This window comes from Meriones unguiculatus, chromosome 2 (genome assembly GCF_030254825.1).
Source record: "Meriones unguiculatus strain TT.TT164.6M chromosome 2, Bangor_MerUng_6.1, whole genome shotgun sequence".
Classification (NCBI taxonomy): Eukaryota; Metazoa; Chordata; class Mammalia; order Rodentia; family Muridae; genus Meriones; species Meriones unguiculatus.
Genome location: NC_083350.1, coordinates 104,522,086 through 104,539,925, shown reverse-complemented (window position 1 = coordinate 104,539,925; position 17,840 = coordinate 104,522,086). Strand labels below are relative to the sequence as shown.

General features: G+C 40.9%; 1 long non-coding RNA gene and 1 other non-coding gene across 2 annotated transcripts in view; both read right to left on the bottom strand.

Moving 5' to 3' along the window:
- The window catches only part of LOC110565805 (uncharacterized), a 36,072-nt gene that overhangs the window by 3,722 nt on the left and 14,510 nt on the right, over positions 1-17,840 (bottom strand). The gene's annotated exons all lie outside the window — the stretch shown is intronic.
- On the bottom strand, positions 136-242 carry LOC132652699 (U6 spliceosomal RNA). Its single transcript, XR_009590276.1, has one exon. It is a non-coding gene; the product is annotated as a U6 spliceosomal RNA (small nuclear RNA).

The window sequence follows — 17,840 nt, the reverse complement described above, 5'->3', positions numbered from 1 at the left end:
ACAGAAATAGCAGTATCTACAGTAGAGATAAAATCAACTTACAGGTTTGGGGGAACATTTCAATAGAGTATTTAATGTATCAGGCACAAAGTAAATATTAGGTGTTCTTAATTATTTTAACTTTTTGTGTATTTTAAAAATAAGGAATGCTTCACGGATTTGCATGTCATTTTTATACAGGGGCCATGCTAATCTTCTCTGTGTCATTCCGATTTTAGTGTATGTGCTGCCGAAGCAGGCACTTAATGATTCATTTAAAATACATATATTTACTTATTTATTTAAATAAACATATAGATGCTTTGCCTGCATTATAATTGTGTACCGTATACATACCTGGTGCCACAGAGGCCACAAAGGGCACTGGATACCCTGAAACTGGAGTTACTATCATTTGGGAGGTACCATGTCAATGCTGGGAATCAAATTCGGTTTGTCTAGGAGAGAAGCCAGTGCTCTTTAACGGCTGAGCCATCTCTCCACCTCAACATGAGCTAGTGTTCAGGGACCAGTTTGAGCCACTTACCACTGAACAGACTGGTCTGAGCCTGGTGTTTCTGTACATTCCCTGGTGGTTAACAAGACTGTGGAGGCCAAGGCATGGGAGGATGATAGCCTAAGTCTTCAAGAGGCACCACATACAGGCATCACTGCGATGCTAGTTAGAGAGAATTCTTTTCATCTGGCTCTTGTGCCACATTACTATTTTAAGATTTGCTCATCCTGAGATGTAGTGTAGGCACCCTGGTTTTGTTACATAGTTATTCAATCCCAGGCAGCTCCAGGTGCAGAGAGAAAAGTGTAAACAAACCATATCTCTTAGAGCCAGTGACTCCAGCCACATCCCCAATCCCAGGGTTTTTTGCTTTTCTTCTTCTCCTCCTCCTCCTTCTGCAATATCAAGACTATCAGATTATCTGCAAATCTAAATAATTCTATGCCCACCCATCAATCACTCCAACTTCCCCAACCATTCTCTCTCTCTCTCTCTCTCTCTCTCTCTCTCTCTCTCTCTCTCTCTCTCTCTCTCTCTCTCTCCTGTTTTTCTTCTTTGCTCCTCAACCTGTTCTACTTCACAAACCTCTGTTTAAGTTTAAAGGGGAAAAAGCCATGTTAAGTAAAGCATTGGCAGAAAAGATTAGATATTGCAGAAGCACAGGCCTCTCTAGGAAGCAACAAGGCTCAGCCCAGAAGGAACTGTTTGCTTGGCTTCTCAGTAGCTGAACTAGTTTGGAGCTCCTGAGTCCTGCTGCAGACTCCAGTTTGTGGCGAGCTAAGCCTGGGTCCCTGCCAGCTCCTGCCTGCATGTCAATTTGTCTTATTTCTAATAAAGCCAATTCTTTTTTTTTTTTTTTTCTAACTTGCTTCCAATTCTCAAATGTAGCTCCAAAGCAAACAGAAAGTAATTAAAATGTCAACACTTCCCTGAGAAAGAACATAAACTCTCTTTGGATTTTCTTTCCACTAGAAATGTTGATTTTCTCCATGGTCCTATGCATGGCAGCTGGGAGTCAGCCTCAAAAGAGCTGGCCCATCAGGTGATGCCACAAATCCCCTGGCCTTTACCTTGCTTGCACTTTTTCCCTTCCTTAACATTTTCCAAATGGAGAGATTCCATAAGAGAAGTACTTGAAGCTGTCTCTTCTAATAGAGTAATGTGGCCTCTATTGTAATATGTCCAGATTTTATGCAATGTGAAATAAGCTTCGGCAGCAACAAAAGTAATGTGGAAGCTAGCAGTTATTATCCAGTTCTGTGTGATAAATTAACGACACTATTTTGCATAATGAGGGCCTGATTATTCCCTTCTCTTCATTTAGGTTGGTTTGGATGGATTATGACTCTCCTGAGTTAATCAGATGTGAGTGAAACAACTTTTGTTTTTAATGTCTTACATTAAAGAATGGATAAAGGGAGAGACAACACATTCTACTCTTTTGTGATTTGTGCTCGGAAGGTTAGCTCTTCTGAAGGTAATTCTTTAGGAAGGAAAAAAAATATAATGACCATTGATCAGGAATTGTCGAACAAAAATGTTCCTGATTCTCCAGTCCCCCAATTCTTCTCATTAATTCTCAGCATCTCCTTTATCTGATTTTACAAAGTACAGACTTTTTTAGGATGCCAAAGAGGCTGGTTGCAGTTCCTGGCTCAGGTCCTCATGTAAAATGGCTTAGAATTCATATCTTAACCTCTGCAGCTGACCCATAAACCCGACTCTAACATAAGTGCTACATAGATAGCTGCTGAGTGGCCCTGTTGTGTCAAGACAAGAAAAGATCTGTGTGTGCAGTACCAACGCAGTTTTTCTTGCAACATGTTTGACCTGTGGTTGGTTGTGCCCCACAGCTGTAGAACCTGCGAGTAAGTACCAGTGGTGAGCAGTATTTTCAGGGAAACTCTCAATTCTTTTCTTCCAGCATTTCCCCTATCATGGCAGCACCCTTTTCCTACCCAGTTCTTTGACTCTGTACTGGACACATCATTCTAACAGGCACCATGGGTCAACACCTACCAAGGCAGGTGCATCATTGCTCTCCAAGATCCACCAAGATACATGCCAACAGCAGCAACGGGCGCAACTACAGAAGTCGCTTTGGAGTTCAGAGAAAGACCTGGACATCAGCACTCTGATTTTGCAAGTGGAAACCAAGTCTGATCAATGATGTCTCACTGGATTTACACATAAGTGCATGGGTTGGCTCAAAATAACTTCAAAACCCATGCAACAAGTTACATGAGCTGCTGGATTAAAAAAAAAAAAAACTGCTAGTAAAATCATCACTTTCTGATTCTGCATTCCTGTCAAGGGAAAAATCAATGAAAACCGCTGCTCTGTCAGAAGTACAGGTGCATATGATCATGCTAATGGAGTCAATTTTCACAGTGCTCAAGGGGTAAACATGTGATGCGTCTACATTTGCCAGAGAACTTCTCAGTTTCTTTGTGGATTATAAACTGCCTGCAGCCAGGACACTTACTTCTGTGTAACTGGATATCAGTAAAATGTAGTTTCAGAGCAATAAAAGCAAAGCTTCCCACTTAACTCGATTCTGCTTAACACAAATATACTCCAGAGAGCTATGAGGGATTAGATGAAGTAAATTATATAAACAAATTATATAAACAAACTTAATCTTTTCTTTCTTTCCCCTTCTCCTCTCCCTCACTCCCTCACTTTCTTCCTGTTCTAGTATCTGACATCCATTTTCTTCCTGTATGAAACTATAAGATAAATGCCACACAGACAAAAGTGTTGTGAAAAAAGAGACCTTGACTGAAATCCACCTTGAACTGTGGTCCCTTAAAACTGACTATGCATTGTCATTCATTGACCCATTTCTTCAAAATATACTTATAAATGATGATTTCTGTTCTAAAACCTCTAAAACGAAGAGGATCAGCATTTTTCACTGGCTCTTTCTTGGGGCCTCATCTCTTTTCTTCAGGTTGTAACTGTAACCGCTGCCAGTAATTAAAGGAAGATTTGGATCAAGATCAAAGGGACTGATTGCAAACTGTCTCTCCTGACTCTTCTCATGTAAAATTTTGAGAGGTGAGGTAAAAAAGCAAAATGTAGGTATTAAGATTTTTGATTTAAGGAGAAGAGAAAAGCATAAATTCTAAAGCAAAGCCTTGGAAGATTTGGAAGATTAATAGGGAGGGATGACATTTTCTTTTAAAGGGGCTACATTTTAGGATACCTAAGCAAGATGCTTGATAACAAAAATATTATACATAACTTTTAACAGCAGGAGTTTAATTCAGTGATTATTTTCTATATCCTCCCTGCAGAGAATACGAAATACATTGCACATTTTCTTGAGTTAGAATTAGACAGAATTTGGGTTGATAAAATGGCAGATCAAAATGATTAAGCAAAATAGCACAGTCGTTCAGCAATTAGCACAAGACGAATTAATATTTGAAACTAAGAAAGTGGAGAAAATATTAAAAAAAAAACTGCCCCATCTCCCACGCAACTCTTTTCCTAGGGACAGGAACTTGCACTTGAGTGTCCCTTGTCTTACCTAAAGTGATGCAGGGTCTAACAGGATGTGGGAGGTAGTTTGGTGTGTGTGAGACCATGAGATGTAACTTCTCGTAGAAATCTGATCATACAAATGATACTCAAGCACTGGATCAGTACAAGAGACACATGTGTGTGTCTCTAAGACATCATACTGTATTCCATAGATTTGTAGATTCACTATGCATCGAGTCAAGAAGAAGGAGAAGAAGACGAGGAGGAGGAGAGAAGGAAGGAAGGAAGGAAGGAAGGAAGGAAGGAAGGAAGGAAGGAAGGAAGGAAGGGGAGGAAGGAAGGAAGAGCAGTTTCAGAACAGGAAAGATTTCACAAAGCCAGCTCCATAGAGTAAGAGCACAGGCAGAAGGCAGTCCCTACAAACGGTAAAGAGTGAGATGGAGATGGGCTTTGCAGAAACTAGATCGAGTTCCCATTTTGCACCAGACACTGTGACAAAGAATAAACTGTCCCTTACACAAGCGCTGCACCCCTCTAAGATGCAGCAAACAGCGAGAAATGGCTCCACTTTAATACATAAGTGAAACCTTGTGCTTCCTGGTGGATATTCGATTCCTCCTTCCCAGTTTTACTTTTTCCCTTGGTATGTAAAACCTCCTAGGATGCTCAGCATTTTGGTTCTTTGTTGCCTGTTACTCCTACCTTGAATGAAAAGCATACATAAGTAAGAATTTTTATCCAGTTTTATCCACTACTGCATCCTCAGTACTGCAATGCCCAGTACATAGTCACTTCTCAATGAATAACTATTGGCTAACTAATGAATTAATGATTAACATGCTACAAAGCAGCTTCTCAACTTCAGCACTGTTGATATCTGGGGACATTGTCTGAAAGGCCATCAAGCCAGCTGTGGTGGTGAACATCCTATCTATACACTTCCACACATCCCAGTGAGGGACAAAAATCCTCCTGGCTGGAGAACCTTAGCCACAGAAAAAGTGCCAAAGTGGTAGGTTTTACCTGGACATTAGGGATCACACTATAATCCCAACAGGCAATACAGTCTGAGACAGAAGGATTGTCATGAGTTAGGACTGTCACAACCCATGTCAGCCGATATGAAAAAAAAAATAATAAGGTAGTTTTTACTGTTACTTTGACAATGAAAGAATGCAAAACTAAAGTAGTATTTGGTCACTAAGTTCTCGCACAAGCTACTTAATTTGCAATAGAAAAAATATTGTCTAAGGTCAATGTTAGTTTAAAAACAAACTAATGTTTTCTTATTATTTTACCAATAAACTTATTTAAAAACAAACAGCTTATAAACCAAATAAGTGGCTGCCCCCTCCTTCTGTGGTGGTTGAATGTGAGATGCCACGTCCCTTGTCACCTCCCTGGACAAACAATAACAGCAAGAACAATGGACTCTGTCTATGGTTCCTTGTTTCATCAGAGCTGGAAAATGTGCATTAAGTCATCCAAGGGCTGACGCCCTGATGACAGCGTTGTTTCTGCCTCTATCTTTACTTAGTAAAGGATTGTACGGAGCCACGAGTACCACTGAGGGCCTTCAAGCTCAGCTTCCATTTGATCCTGTTCTTACCGCTTTCTTCCTTTGCTTTGTGTTTAGATGGCTAACATTGACCTGAGAAATGTGAAGACCTTGTAAATGAAAAATGTTTGAGAAATTGTTTTGGAAAACATGGCGGGGGAGGGAAGCCATTAAAAAAAAAATCCAGAACTGCATTGATCCTTAAGCTCAAACAGCACCAACTAGTAAATGACCTTCCGGCCAATAGAAAGTTCCTGGTTAGGACAGCCATACAGACAGAATATTGCCCAACATATTTCCGGTTGAAATGTGATGTCCCTGTCTCCTAACTGACAGCAGTCCCTTTTCATCTTGTAGTTTCCAGATGTGGGTGATAAATACGTGGTCACCTTACTGAGGACTCCTTAGCACCAAAATGGCTGCACAAAAGCAAGGAGGATGCAAAGGATCTGTAATGAACCATTTCTCTCCCTTCGCAGCTCTGAGCCACGAGCACAGCTCAGATGTTTCTTGAGCCTCTGAGGTAAAGGCAGCTGCAGGGATGCTCCTAGCTGTAGCATCAGCACGGAGACAAACTATCAGCAAGTCAATAAATAAATCCATCTTGCACCTAGCGTATTGACTGTTCTGTCATTTCTCTCGCCACTCCCAAGAAAAGTGAATGATAATTAGGTTGTCATATCGCAGAATCAGGATTGGTTGGGTTTTCAGGAAGCACTGAGATTCCCAGAGGCCGATGGTATGAAAATTGGCTCTCAGTACCTCGGAGCTGGCAGCTACAACGTGCTGACCAGAAGAAAAAAAAAAAAAAAACTTTGATAAAAAGTTCCCGTGTCTTGTAGCCCAACATCCCTCAGATTAGTTTAGAAGCAACAGAGACAGCCAGCTGACCAAGAATGGCCTTCCCTGTTACTAGTGAGATAAGCCTTTCTTTTTTAGAACCAAAAATACAGCTCAAGAGATTACACGGAATCATGGGTGAGCTACCTAACCATCTGCCCACTCTTATCAGGAACCAAGGGGGTCTGCAACATAGCAGAGCTTTTGTTCCCAATCAAGAGACAGAGGTTTCACTGATCCCTAAAATGGAGGGTGAGATTATACATACAGCCTGTGGTAACCGGCCCTGCCCACCCCAGCCCAGCCCAGCACCAGCCTAAATGCTCACCATTTGCCTCTTCCCATGTCAGAATGCGCTGCCTTTGCTGCCTTCTTTCCATGTCATAGCCCACCCAGCACCTCAGCACCTTAACTTACTTATTGGGCACACACTGCACTTTAACCGGCACTTACTAGCCCCTAGTTCTCAGCGTGAATGAATGTGGCATGGGTTTCTAGGAAGCAGCCCTTGGCCTTCTCTAAGTTAGAGCATAGGGTCCCTTCCTTAAATGTCAGGTCTGCTGTAAAGAGATTTGCCACGCTTGGTGGTGATGGGGTTTATTTACAACAACCTCTACCAACTTGTAACCCATTCAAAGCGCACAATGGCGTCAGGGTCTTTGCTCTTAATCTCCCCCCACCCCAGTAATATGCAGATACCTGGTGGTGTGTTGTCCACTGTTCACCTTTAAAAATACATATTTAGCTTAGTGTGGTGGTGCACACCTTTAATCACAGCCCTCAGGGATACAGGCAGATTGCTGTGAGATCGAAGCCAGCCTGGTCTACAAAGTGAGTCCAGGACAGCCAAAGCTACACAGAGAAACTCTGTCTCACAAAAAAAAAAAAAAAAGAAAAGAAAAGAAAATACATGTATTTGCTACTTCATAACTGCTGTTTGATAGTACCATATTAATCAAACTTTATTGCAGCTACGGGATATGAATATTTTTATCTGTCACTTCACGGCTATGAGAAGTGGAGCCTCAGAGGCATTTAAAATAAGGTGGAAGAACATGGTGAAGAGAAGAGTCTAGCTAATAAGTGTCTGATTCTACAAAGCAAAGCTCTTTCCCTACAGCACCCTGATTCCCTGAAAGGAATAGAACAGAATGAGGAACTCAGGGAGGGAGGGGACAGAAAGCAGGAGGAAATTAGCAAGGAAGGAGAGTTGAGATTGCTGTGTTTCTCCCCACCTGAATCCCTGTAAAATTCTTTAAGCAAGTGTTGCCTAGCTTGCCCTACAGCACCCTTCTAAGTTCACCTGTTGAAAGGTATAATCAGTTTTTAGGCAGTCTCACAGTCTAATTCAATGAAGCTGCCCCCTCTCTCAGACTTGATATACCAGAACATGGAATGACTGCAGCTCTGTCCACACTCTCCCTTCCTACACAGTGACTTCTATGGCCAACATCCACTGGTTTAATCTGGATTCTGAACTTGCCTTGAATCCAGCCTCATTCTGACTTCTGGGGAGTAGCACCCTGTCCTCATGGCATAGGAAGAGCTAAAACATCTGGCAAGTAATCTCCAATGTTGAAGTTGAGGATCATCAATATGGAGTCCCAGACATTTGCATAGAAGACGCAGAAGAAGGACCAGGTAGCCACTGGACCTCGTGAGCTTATAACAGGTAACTGCGAAGTATGTAATACCGGTGTCTGAAGGTCATCATGCCAGATCAATGTCACCTTCTTCTCCCTCCAGTAAGGAAAAATCTAATTCTGAAAATGTGTTTTTTCTATCTGCAACACAAGCCAGGGAACTCAGGGAGACTCCGTGTAAGCCACCGATTTTCTTTAGGGAAATTACTTGGATGATCCTGAGATGGTATCTGGTCTCCGCTGCACAGGCATCCTAGCCGGCCAGCTCCTCTAGATTTCTTCCATTGCTGAACAGATACCAGACAAAAGTCTGCACGCTAAAGTCTAGGACCACGTTGTGACAGAAAGGAATGATCCTTGAGCCCTCAAAATGAAATAAACACAGAAACACATGGATGGAGAGAAACTAAAATATTCCTCTTGGAATATGTATACGTGGTACGCTGCTTTTGGTAAAGAAACGTCATTTAAATTTTGGCTATAATAACCAAAACTATTGCCAATGATTCCCAGAATGATAGAACTTGCTATGATAATGAAGAGGAACCTAGTTCTCAAAAACTTCAAGGTCCTCAAGACAAGCTACCATCACATGTGCTTATTTCAGAGAAGAAGACAGTGTTGTCACTCAGATGGAAATGGACAGCCGCTAAGCATCCTGCTGTGAGGACTGGTGAAGTGGCTGCACTCATTTCATTTGAAAGAACTGTGAAACTTTAGGATTGGGGTGTAATGAAGTCTTATTCTCTCATTTTTCAACGAGGAAAGTGAGACAGATGGCTCACACGACATCACACTAATTCTCACAGAAAAAGCTGGGAGGGGGACTCATGCTTCCCAGCTCAATACTTCCTCTAAAACAAGTTGCAATGAGCACAGACTGGATGTATTCTTAAGGATGTAACAGTTCCTAAAGGGAAAGGGAGTTTTTTGTTTCCATATGTATTAAAGCCATGGCCTTGTGCATCTCAGACAAACACTAGCACTGTGTGAAATTCCCAGCTCTGTGTGTGCGTGTGTGTGTGTGTGTGTGTGTGTGTGTCACACACATATGTATATAAAAAGAATATACAGAGCTTAATACATAGACAGAGCTACATTATGAAAACTGTTGTTAGCAAATTGTGTCATGACCCTCATGGACTGCACAGCGCATGACAGAGTTGACATCGGTAAAATACAATGTACAGAACGAGCATGAAAGATGCAGTCCAAGTCTGAGAAACACATCATGGAGAGACACTCGACTATGCACAGCAATCTAGCTTCTGTGGCTGTACTACAGAGCAAAAAATTAAAAATTAAATATTCATAAAACCAAAATCTGTTCGTGGTCAATTCAACCCCCACCAAAAATCTTTCGGAAAATGCCTGGCAGGGTTACTCAAGTAACTTTGCCTGTACTCATGAAATTGTTAGATTTTATACAGAAAACAGTCCAGCATTTAAACAAAAAGTGTGGGTTGGGCAGTCCAGAACTCTTTCAAGGGCTCAAAAGTAAATATTGTATTATTATATTTAGTCTTTGGCAAGAACCATTTTTCTAAGGTGCCATTCAAATTCTTTCCATACTGTGGTCCCACGGGGCTTCCCTGAGGACAGTACTTTATCTTAGACACCGATGAAGTATATGCACACTTAAAGTGGACGGAGAAAAATGGACAACTAGAAAAAAATAAAACGTAAGTATAAACTCCTTCCAAAAGTAAGGCAGAAATCTGATACACATTATTTGCCATCTGGAGCCAAGAACATGTTTAGATCTCTGAGGTTTGGCGTAGTCTCAGCCTGAATCATCTGACTGGAAGCAGTGACAAGAATTATCTGTGAGGCCTTCTCCTCCCACCCATGACACACACCCTTTACGCTGCTCTGTGTTGGAGCTAATCAGCTGTGAGAATGTAACTAATCATTTCCTTTTCTGCACCTAGTTCTCTTGCGTAAATGATGAAAAGCTTGGCATGAACTGTCTAGTACATTCCTTGCAGGGGCAAAATACCCTGGGCCATTTTATTGCTCCATTTTTGTTTGCCTTCCAAACAAAACAAGAGCCAGCACACGTCTCAGGGACAAAGAGATCTGACATAATGATACTGCACACAGCAAAGGACACTCTGAGTCAAATATAAAGATATGCAAAAATAGCACATGCATGTACACAAATCATGGGTGTTGGAGCAAGAGAAAACAAGCTCACTGACAGATCTTGAGAAGCTAGACGAAGCATCCTCCCCATGAACAGTGTGCAAGCTGCCAGAAATATTAGCATGTAATGATCTTTCTCTTTAGCAAAATATTGTTTATGTCTTGCCCACTTCTGCATAAGCAATGAAATTATAACTGGAAACTCAAGAGATGAGTTTGAACAAAGCATGTCACCAATTCTTTAGGCTATGAACACAACATTAACCAGGAAAACCATGCAGCATGGCATGTATTTTACTACAAACTACACAATGATGCTAAATCTAACCTTGACTTACTGTACAGAAGGACAGAAATGAAACTTCATAGATCAAGCTGTGTTCTTAGACTTTTACATTATGATTTCAAAAGCAGAAGTCCACAGTAAAAAATTCAATAGTTCTCACCAACAGGTAAAAATGGTTTTACCCTAAAGAATTCAGAAATAGCCAGGTCTAATAGCACACACTTGTAATGTCAGAACTCAAGAGGCTGAGACAGAAAGATCAACAGTTTGAAATCAACCTGAGCTACACAGTAAGAAGTTCCTGACTCACAAAATATAATGAATGCATGCAGGAGCCCTCCTTTAAATAGTACGTTTGATAGAAAACATGTATTTTGGCCAGGCATAGTGACACATAATTCCAACACCCAGGAAGAGAAGGCAGGAGCAAACTTGGGCTACATTAAAAGATTTCATCAGAGAACTTCCTAATACAATATTGATGAATCTCTGTACTTATTAAAATGTCAAGAAATTCAGTAAGATATTCCAGAAAATTGTGTGGCTGTCAATTAAAAGTATGAGAAAATATTTACCTCCCTAAAGAAGCGTGTAAAGCTCTTTTGAGGTGAGTACATTTAAAGAAACTTGTTCTGGACAATGCCACTTTCATAGCGGCTGTCTTTCATACAACCATGTCTTTTCAGAAGCCACCAGCATTGATGTAATTTTTCCTGCTGATGCTAGAGAGATCCTGGTGCAGCATTCTTTGACACTGAATGGAGTACACAGAGAAATTGAACATAAGAGTTAGAATTTTACTGTTGATTTTCTTTTTCTTTTTTAAATTTTAGCTTACCTTAAAAGAGCCTTCAGGATAGATTTAATAAATGAAGAGAGATAAAGACTTAAAAAAAATACAAGCTGGGTGATCTCTAACTCCAGTCCTCAAAAGGCTGAAGTAAGAGGGTCGCAAGTTTGCAACCTGTTCTCAAAATCCTGTCTCGAAAGAATGTGAGGGATGGAGTTAAGAAGGCAAGGGAAGGACAAGACCAAAGAAAAGAAAATGAAAATGTAATAATTTTTTCCACAAGAAACAATTTTTGACAAGTTGGTAAGTGAAGATATTATGATTGTGTGTGTGTGTGTGTGTGTGTGTGTGTGTGTGTGTTTGGGTGTGTGTGTGTCTGTCTGTCTGTCCAGAAAGGAGGAAAATGCAATCTGAATAAACATTCTTAGCTATCTCAATTACACTGATATAATCAAATAAATACACACATTCATAACAGTAATGGAAATAAAAAGAATAGTGTCAACAACACAGATATTGAAAAAAGTCCTGGAAAGGATCATCCTGAGTGAGCTGTCCCAGAAACAGAAAGACACACACAGTATATACTCACTCATATAGACATATAATATAGGATAAACCTACTAAAATCTGTACATCTAAAGAAACTAATCAAGAGAGAGGACCCTGACTAAAACGCTCAATCCCCATCCCGAAAGGCAAAGAGGATGGACACCAGAAGAAGACAAAAACAGGAAACAAGATAGGAACCTGCTACAGAGGGCCTCTAAAAGGCTCTGCCCTGCAGACGCTGAGACTTATGGACAACTGTTGGGCAGAGTGAAGGGAATCTTACGTAAGAAGTGGGAAATAGTAAGATCTGGAGAGGACAGGAACCCCACAAGGAGAGCAACAGAACCAGAAAATTTGAACACAGGGGTCTTTCCAGAGACTCATACTCCAACCAAGTACCATGCATGGAGATAACCTAGAACCCCTGCACAGATGTAGCCCATGGCAGTTCAGTGTCCAAGTGGGTTCCATAGTAATGGGAAGAGGGACTGCCTCTGACATAATCTGATTGACCTGTTCTTTGATCACCTCCTCCTGAGGGGGGAGCAGCCTTACCAGGCCACAGTAGAGGACAATGCAGCCACTCCTGATGTGATCTCACAGACTAAGATCAGAAGGAAGGAGAGGAGGACCTCCCTATCAGTGGACCTGGGGAGGGGCATGCATGAAGAAGGGGGAGAGAGGGTGGGATTGGGAAGGAAGGAGGGAGGGGCTTATGAGGAGATACAAAGTGAATAAAGTATAATTAATAAAAGTTAAAAAAAAAAAAGAAAAAAGTCATGAAATAAACTGAGAAGGCAGGATTGTGAAACACTGGGTCCAGTGCAGAGATACACTGGCAAGTAGCTTGGAGTGGGCAGTGACGAGAGCTTCAGGCAGAAAGGGGTCACAAATCCTTTATGGCACTGATAGGCAGTGTTCATTTAGAATGAGTGTGCTGGTCTACCAAACAGCCACTCCAAGTACTAAGCTGAGTGAGAAAATAGCAATTAGCCCAAGGACTAAAGCAGTCAAATGTAACTCAGACTAAACAGACATGATCTGCAACAAGTACCCAGTGCCACTCTTGAGGCCATCCAGAACTTAGACATCCTCCTAGTAGGGTCTGTCTTGTCCCCAACCTCACTGCAGACGAGCTCTTAAAATCTGCATCAGCGTGTGTTGAAATAAATATCTCAATAAAAGTAAAAAACCAAGAGAATATATTCCATATAAGAAAAAGTTAAAAGCGTAGTTCAGTTTAAATCATTTTAAATCACTGATGCATAATATAAAGTTATTATTTTATTATAGCTTGGAATTAAAATTTCAAATGATGCCAAATTTGTAGTTGGTGAAGCATAAGAAAATGAAAGTACCTTTCATTCTGTTTTCTAGAAACCTATAAATGCTCATAAATTCTGTAGTCAAAACTAATTATGTTTAAAAACCTATGAGGCTAAGACTAAAACTTCCAGTTAAACAGAATAGATTAAATTTGCTGTTTACTTTGTTTCCTTTTAAGATACTGCTTAAAAAATTAAATGGAAATTAAACAGGCACAGAAGAGAATAGGACAGAGGAGTAGAGAAACCTACTGAATCAGTAGGAGTCAGAACAAAGAGTACTAAGGCCTGAAGTGACAGCAAATGAGATTTGTAACGTGAAAGGAAAAGAGCAGAGACCCACTGGGAAAGTGACCATTGATTCAACAGATCAGAAAAGTTCACCACTATCTCATGTCAACAGAATGACACTTTGTACGACGGAAAGGTAAAATGATGCAGTCAACCAGAAGTTCCCCTCTCAAAGTTCAGGTGACGGTTGGAGCTGAAGATGTTTTCAGAGAGGCGTCTGAATCAGATAGTAGGTATCGGAAACCTGGAAGTCCTCTCCCTAGAGATTCTAGTTGACCTGAAGAGGACAGGATGGCAGCAATTGTGCAACATCAAATTTGAAAACTTCTATATTCCTGGAGCATGAAGCACAATGGTTAGATCAAATGAAATCTACCTACAGAGGTTTGTGGAGCCCTCCCAACCTCTTTGTTTTTCTTCTACAATAGGACTTCGTTGGTATTTCCCCACCTCAGTTTATTTTTATATGAAATAACTATTAGTGTCTTTGAGTTTAGTTTTTAGTTTCTTCCTTCTGATATCTTTTTTTATTTCTTTATCATTTTCATCTATTTGTGTGTGTGTGTGTGTGTGTGTGTATGTTTGAGACCAAGATAGGGTTTCTCCGGGACAGACATTGGAAGAGGGAGAAAACAGGGAACAGGACAGGAGCCTACGACAGAGGGCCTCTGAAAGATTCTACCCAGTAGTATATCAAAACATATGTTGAGACTCATAGCCAAACTCTGGGCAGAGTGCAGGGAATCTTATGAAAGAAGGGGGAGTTAGGAGAATTGGAGAGGACTGGAGCTCCACAAGGAGAGCAACAGAACCAAAATATCGGGCACAGGGGTCTTTTTTGTGACTGATACTCCATCCAAGGACCATGCATGGAAATGATTTAGAACCCCTGCACAGAAGTAGCCCATGTGAGCTCAGTGTCCAAGAGGGTTCCCCAATAACAGGAAAAGGGACTGTCTCTGACATGAACTCATGGGCTGGCTCTTTGATCACCTCCACCTGATGGGGCAGCAGCCTTACCAGTTCACAGAGGAGGACAATGCAACCAGTCCAGATGAGACCTGATAGACTAGGGTCAGATAGGAGGGGAGGAGGACCTCCCCTATCATTGGACTGGGGGAGGGGCATAAGAGAAGAAGAGGGAGGAAGTGTGAGATTGGGAGGTGATGGGCGGAAGGGGCTACAGCTGGGATCCAAAGTGAATAAACTGTAATTAATATAAAAAATAAAAATTAAAAAATAGAAATAAAGTTCTTATCTTCTTCAAAAAAAGGGGGGGAGGGGGGCTCTGTGTAGCTCTGGCTGTGCTGGAACTGGCTTTGTTAACGTGCCTGGCCTCAAACTCACAGAGATCCACTTGCTTTTGCTGGGATTAAAGTCATGCACCACCATGCCCCGTGACAACAGGACTCTTTTTTTTTCTTTTTAAAAAAGACATCTATTTATTTATATATATTTATATTAATTACAGTTTATTCACTTTGTATTGACTCAAAAAAATCCTTAGCCCTCCTACATACAAAAGACAAAAGGGCCGAGAAAGAAATTAGGGAAACAACACCCTTCACAGTAGCCACAAAAGTCATAAAGTACCTTGGTGTAACCCTAACCAAGAAAGTCAAAGACTTGTATGAAAAGAGTTTCAAATCTCTGAAGAAAGAATTAGATGGAAAGATCTCCCATGCTCAAGGTTTGGCAGGATTAACATAGTAAAAATGGCCATTCTGCCAAAAGCAATCTACAGATTCAACGCAATTCCCAACAAACTACCAAGACAATTCTTTACAGACCTTGAAAGAAAAATTCTCAGCTTCATATGGAATAACAAGAAACCCAGAATCGACAACAGGATTCTTAATCCACTCATCCGAAGCAAGAGATTGGAGAAGTGCTCTCTGAGACGGCACTACCATCCACAAGAACCAAGACAAAGCTGAGTACAGCCGGAAAGCACCGCGCTGTTAAGAGAATCCTTTATCATTAATGCATTCTGATGGTCTGGGTACCTGCTCTGACTTAGTTATACCGACGACAGAACAACTGGGTTGTATTTCTAACACTGCCCTTAGAAGCCTCCAATAAATACTTTCTCCCTAGGAAACTGGACAGTCAGTAAGAACTGGCCTCATGCTCAGGAGGTTGAGGCAAGAGGATCTCAGCAAGTCTGAGGCTAGACCTGTGCTAAAGAGTAAAACCCTGCCTCAAAGATAATCTTTTTTCATCCTCTACACACAATGTGCAGTCAGCTATTTAGAGAATCCCCCGGGTCACCAGATATTAAAAGGAAGCTTCTAACAGAGAAAGCAAACAGAAAAATAATAAATAAAACAAGCTGTCAATGAAAGCGACAACATAGCAGAAGAGAACCGTTTTATTTTTACAGTTGTGGGTCTAGTTTGGTGGTAACGAGCCTGCCTAATAAGCCAAGGGCACTTACCTCCTGTCTCTAGCACTGTGAGAAGAGGAGAAAGCTGCACTTAACACTGTGATGCAGCATTAAGTATCGATAGAATAAGAAGAAGATGCTTTTAAAAAACCGGTACAAACATGAGAAGGAATTCTTTCTGTAGAAGGAGAACCCTTTACAACAATCACAAGCTGTGGAGACTACATGAGTTACATGAGAGACTAGGGAGACAGCTCCATCACTAAAAACGCTTACTGCCTAAGCATGGACCCGAGTTCTGACTTCCAGCACACACGTAAAAAACTGGGATCTGTACCCCAGTTTGAGGGAAGAAGAAACAAAAGGATACCTAGAGCTAGTTTGGTAGAATTGGTGAGCTCTGGGTTCAATGAGGGACTCTGTCTCAAAAAATAGAGATGATAGCAGAAGATACCTGATATCAACCTTTGACCTACACACACAAACACAAACACACAAACATATACACATAAACACACACACACACACAAACACAAATACACACACAAACACAAAGAAACACACTCACAAATACACACACATACTCACACACAAGCACACACTCAGAAACACACAAAACATACACACACACACACAAAAGCATACACTGAACACCCCCAATACACAAACACATACAAACTAAATGAAAACGATGACAAAATCACAAAGATATCAGAAGGAAGAATAAAAGAAAGACTAAACTCAAGAGACCAAAGACACAAATTGTTTCATATAAAAACAAACTGAGGTACATAAATACCAATGAAGTTGTATAAAAATGCATCCCAAATGAAAGATTAGATGGAATAAAACCTTCAGAACAACTACAAATATCCTTGGAGTAACTCCATGCAATTTGCTGAAACTGAGTTTTGTTGCTAAAGAAATTACAAATGCTTACATGAATAAAGTTAGTCACGAATCGAAAGGCTTTATCACGAGCTCGATGCTAATTCACTAGCAGCCAGTCTTCCTGCTGTGGGCTACTGTAGTCAGTCACAAGACCTCACCGCACCCTCCCTGAGCAGCTGAATGAGAGGTGTTGTTTCTGATAATTCTTCCTTCTAGAAGAGGAGAGCAACAGAGCCGAGGCTATTCTAAAGCTCCAGACACCAGATGTCGGAAGGCTCATGCCTGGCAAAATGCTACCCGCTCGGGGCTCCGACACTGTGAAGAACTCATGTCTCCCTCTGTCCAGTGTTCATCCAGGACAAACATTTTGAATAGTTCTAGAGAGGCACTGCCCACAACAGCAGCAGACTTGTTTCTAAGCATGTGTTGAGAGCATCTCCGTGAGCACACAAAGGCAGTGGAAAACAGGACTGTTAGATTACAGGGCAGAAAAAAAGACTGACTGGATGACCTACAACATTTCTAAATGAAATTTTTAAAAAATGCACGGAGAGAGAATAACAACATAAATGCCATTGATGAGACTTAGTAATTAAAAGTCCCAGATTAATTCTGTTTCATTTTCATTGCTATCTAGTTCTCCTGCCCTCCACATAACTAGATTATACTGAAGTTACACAAGGACTTTGCATCATTATAAAATACACAGTCAGATGTGTACATACACATGCATATGCAAATACACTCATGAAAGGGACGAGTTTTCTTTTGACCACAATTCATTGTCAAAACAAAACATAATTAACAGTAAGACAAAGCATGGATAACTGTTTAGTCCCCTAATAGGTTTTTTCCTCCCCTAATCACCTACATTCACTTTAATTTTGAGGAAGATATTTGCTATCTGGTTACCCTTCATGTCACGTGTGGAAAGAGAATACGTATGGTATCTTTCCCCCTTCATTTCTGGATTTTAAACTTGTGAGTCGCTCAATTGTGTCTAAAACCAGCAACAGACAGGTCTTGAAGGGTCGTGTTGGCTGTGAGCATGTGCGTGTTTTAATATCTATCTAAACGTTTTTGACATATTTCAGCTCCTCGCCATTATTATATTATGGCATATCGGATGTCCGGTCTACCCAAAGTCA